The following is a 4954-nucleotide window of genomic DNA, read 5'->3' on the forward strand; positions in this document are numbered from 1 at the left end:
GTCATGATCTCAGAGTCCTGGGATCGAGTCCCGCATCGGGCTCTCTGCGAGCAGAGAGCCCGCTGCGGGGCTCGATCCCAGGAACCCGGGATCATGACCTGAGCCGAAGGCAGAGGCCTTAACCCACTGAGCCACCCAGGCGCCCCTAAAGTAGTCAATCTTGTAGAAACAAAGTAGAATGGTAGTTTCCAGGGGTTTGGAAGAGGAGGGAATGGGGTGTTGCTCAATGGGTGTGGCGTTTCAGTTTTGCATGAAAAAGTTCCTAGAGATCCACGGCACAACGATGTGAGTACAGTTAACACTACTGAAACGGACACTTAAAAATGGTTAAGATAGGCTTTATAATATGTTTTTTTGCCATATTTTTAAAAAAAGAGATATATCCCTGAGACTCAGCCAGAAGATGCCCAGCATTTAGGTGTTGGTGGCTGTGGAGAGGCCCAGATCAGTAGGGTCCAATATGGGTAAAAGTAGCACACGGGCTTGTGAAGAACATTCTCGGTCTGGATCGCAAACAGGACAGCGGCATTCCCCAGGAATGCAACAACACACAAACACACACACACACACAAGGGAAGTCCAATCCAGACGGGCTTATCTTCCAGCCTTAGGATGCCCGAGAGGAGGAGTGAAGAAGGAAGGGACTGGGGGTCGTTGGGAACGGGCGTCCTCCTGCCGCTGCTGGGCATGATGGGTTATGGATGTCAGTCAGATGTCAGCTTCCCATTAATGAGTCTTTCTCTACTTCCTTCTTTTTTCAGACTCTTGGCAAAATGCAAAATAACATTGTAATATTCCTTTTTTCCCATTTGATGTTATCCAAACTTTTCTGCCATCCTTACCGGCATATCAGACAGCTCCAGGACGGAGCCAGCCTCACTCTTCCCCATGTCATTTCCATCCACAAAAGGGTGGACAAGGAGGGGAGAAGAATTGAATCTATCAGGCGGATATTCAGGGGGTAAAGGGTAAGAATTTAAAAGGTGGGGTAGCTCAACAAGTTAGCCCTCACGTACCCACATCCCAACTCGAAAACAACAAGTTGGCATTCATTCACAGACAAAAGTACCTTGTGGAAGGTGTGGGACTCAACACCACACCCCACAGAGCCCGAGAGGGAAGAGTCTAGACCACCAGTTCATCAGGTAATAGGTGTGCAGACCTTCCTCCCGGCTTGAGCCCTGCAGGGCCTGGGAACCGGCTCCAGCCTGAGAGATGCTGGCGATCACTGTCTTAGACAATCACCCACCCAAGAGAGCCTTTGTGGAAGCGCAGGTTTCCTGTGAAAGTTCCAGCACACCACTGGAGAAAGAAAATAAAAACGTGAACACACCGGAGAGGGAAGGAGGAACATGGCACTCCTCCCCCAAGAGCATAGCTCAGTGCCCAGTCCGATGATTCTTGGCCCTCGATTTCTCCCCTGGGGAACAACATGGGCATGCGAGAGCGCGGGGCTTCCCCGGTTGTGCAGCAAGTTGCCAAACAAACCTACTTCTCACTCGCGCTGACCAGAGTACTGAGTCACGAGCTGTGTGACCTGGGAGTGGGAAAAGGCTGGGAGAGTGGTATTATCCAGTCAGAGAGTAACAAAGGAAAAAGAAGGAATGAGTGAAGAAAGCCTATATGATCTATAGGATGCCATCAAAAGAAACAAAATGCTAATTATTGGAGCCCCAGAAGGAAAAGAGAGGGAGAAGTGGATGGAGAAAACTTATTTAAAGAAATAATGGCTGGGGCACCTGGGTGGCTCAGTGGGTTAAAGCCTCTGCCTTCGGCTCAGGTCATGATCCCAGGGTCCTGGGATTGAGCCCCACGTCGGGCTCTCTGCTCAGCGGGGAGCCTGCTTCCTCCTCTCTCTTCTCTGCCTGCCTCTCTGCCTGCTTGTAATCTCTGTCTGTCAAATAAATAAATAAAATCTTTAAAAAAAAGAAAGAAAGAAAGAAAGAATGGTTGAGAGTTCCCAAAGTCCCAACTTTAAGAGATTTTCTCCAACATACATTAGGATGAAAGTGTTGAAAATCAAAAACAAAGAAAGAATCTTAAAAGCTGCAAGAGAAGGGGCTCCTGGGTGACTCAGTCTGTTGGGCCGCTGCCTTCGGCTCAGGACATGATCTCAGGGTCCTGGGATCGAGCCCCGCATCAGTCTCCTTCCTCAATGGGAATTCTGCTTCTCCCTTTCCTTCTGTCGCTGCCCCTGCTTGTAATCTCTCACTTGTGCACACACTCTCTCTCTAATAAATAAATAAAATCTTAAAAAAAAAAAAGCAGCAAGAGTAAAGAAGCTTATAACTTACAAGAGAATCCCCATAAAGTATCAATGGATTTCTCTGCAGAAACCTCACAGAAGAGAGTGGGATGATATATTCAAAGTGCCAAAAAAATAAAACTGCAACCAAGAATGACCTGGCAAAGTTCTCCTTCAGAAATGAGAGAAAAACAAAGATTACCTCAGACAAACAAAAGCAGAGGGAATTCATCACCAGAAGTGACTTATAAGGGGCCTCTGGGTGGCTCAGTTAGGTGTCTGCCTTAGGCTCAGATCATGATCCCAGGGTCCTGGGTTTGAGCTCTGCATTGGGCTCTTTGCTTAGCAGGGAACCTGCTTCTCCCTCTCCCTCTGCCTGTCAACTCCCTGCCTGTGCTCTTGCTCTCTGTCAAATAAATAAATAAAATCTTAAAAAATATCTATAGAAGTGCCTTATAAGGAATGCTGAAAGGACTTTTTTTTTTTTTTTTAAAGATTTTGTCTATTTATTTGACAGACAGACATTACATGTAGGCAGAGAGGCAGGCAGAGAGAAAGAAGGAAGCAGGCTCCCTACTGAGCAGAGAGCCCGATGCGGGGCTCGATCCCAGGACCCTGGGATCATGACCTGAGCCGAAGGCAGAGGCTTAACCCATTGAGCCACCCAGGCGCCCCTGAAAGGACTTCTTTAAACTGCAATGAAAGTATGCTAATTAGTAATGTGAAAACATGAAAATATGCGACACACTGGGAAGGTAAATATAGTTGAGCCTTGAACAACACGGGGGTGGGGAGGAAGTTAGGGGCACTGACCCCTGCACAGTCAAAAATTCCCTTATAATTCTGACTCCCCAAAACTTAACTTCTAATAGCTTACTGTTGATTGGAAGCCTTACTGATATTTTGTACATTATTTTTGTACATATTTTGTACATTATATGTATCATATGCCATATTCTTACAATAAAGTAAGCTAAAGAAAAGAGAATGTTAAGAAAATCATAAGGGGGATGCCTGGGTGGCTCAGTGGGTTGAGCCGCTGCCTTCGGCTTGGGTCATGATCCCAGGGTCTGGGATCGAGTCCCGCATCGGGCTCCTTGCTCAGCGGGGAGCCTGTTTCCTCCTCTCTCTCTGCCTGCCTCTCTGCCTGCTTGTGTTCTCCTGCACTCTCTCTCTCTCTGACAAATAAATAAATAAATAAATAAATAAAATCTTTAAAAAAAAAAAAAGAAAATCATAAGGAAGAGGAAGTACAGTACCATATGTATATTTACTGAAAAAAAAAATTAGACTGGGTAGCGCACCCTGGGACGGCAATGTTCCACAGCCTGGTGGTTTTTGGCTTAGTGGTGGCAGCCACCAGGATGGCCCGCGGCAATGACAGTGACCTGGAGATGCAGTAAAGCTGCCCCATCTGCTTGGAGGTAGGCATTAGCCATCAGCAGCTGCAGTTACACATGAGTGCATCGGCCTCTGGGAAGCTGAAGGCAGGAGGGAAGGTGTAGGCCACTGCAGGAAGGGGTCCACACTCCACCCTGGAGGGGCCCAAGGTCCACAGCTGCACTACCACAGCCCTGAAGCACGTCTGGAGCACTCAGGGCAGGGGTCTAGGGTGTGGGTCTCCCTATACAGCACCGTCACTGCACACAGAGGGCATCTTGCATCCCTGCCTGCTCCTGGGCCCCCTGTGGTTGCTGACAGCCTCTGCGCGCCTCCACAGGTACCCACGGAGTGACAGCTAATGACCCGCACCAGTCACTTTCTAGTCAGTCTGTGACAATGGAGGGGGAGAGGGCAGTTGTAAATAAATGACTTGTGGCTTTTATTGACAACTCTAAAAAATTTGTATAAGTAGACTCGCACAATTCTAACCCGTGTTGCTCAAGGGCCAACTGTATAGTCAAATTCAAAATATTCTAATACTGTAACATGGTGGTGTATTAAGCATTTAACTCTGGTATAAAGGTTAAAGGACAAAGGTATTAAAAATAATTATAGCTACAATCATTTGTTAATGAATCTGCAATATAAAAAGAGATAAACTGTGACATCAAAAATGTAAAAAGGGAGAAAGTAAAAGGGTAGAGTTTTGCATATGGTTGAAGTAAAGTTGTTATCAGCATAGAATAGACTGCTGTTTCTATAAGATATATTATGTAAGCCTCATGGTAACCACAAAACAAAACCCTGCAATAGATAAACCCTGCAAAAGATAAAGGCAAAGGAATCAAAGCATAACACTCCAGAAAATCATCAATTCACAAAAGAAGACAGCAAAAGAGAGAGAAAGGTACAGGGAACTTTTTAAAAAATAGCTGGAGAGAGGTGCCTGGGTGGCTCAGTGGATTAGAGCCTCTGCCTTCAGCGCAAGTCATGATCTCAGGGTCCTGGGATCGAGCCCTGCATTGGGCTCTCTGCTCCTCTCTCTCTCTCTGCCTTCCTCTCTGCCTACTTGTGATCTCTGTATGTCAAATAAACAAATAAAATCTTAAAAACATTAAAAATTAAAATTGAAAAAAAAGCCAAAGAACAATTAATCAGATGGCATTAATAAGTCCTTACTTATCGATAATTACTCTTGATATAAATGGATTAAAAAACAAGATCCAACTGTATGTTGCTACAAGAGACTCACCTGAGCTTTAAGGACACACAGGCTCAAAGTGAAGAGATGGAAAAGGATATTCTATACAACTGGAAATCAAGAGA

Source organism: Mustela nigripes, chromosome 6 (assembly GCF_022355385.1).
Source record: "Mustela nigripes isolate SB6536 chromosome 6, MUSNIG.SB6536, whole genome shotgun sequence".
NCBI lineage: Eukaryota > Metazoa > Chordata > Mammalia > Carnivora > Mustelidae > Mustela > Mustela nigripes.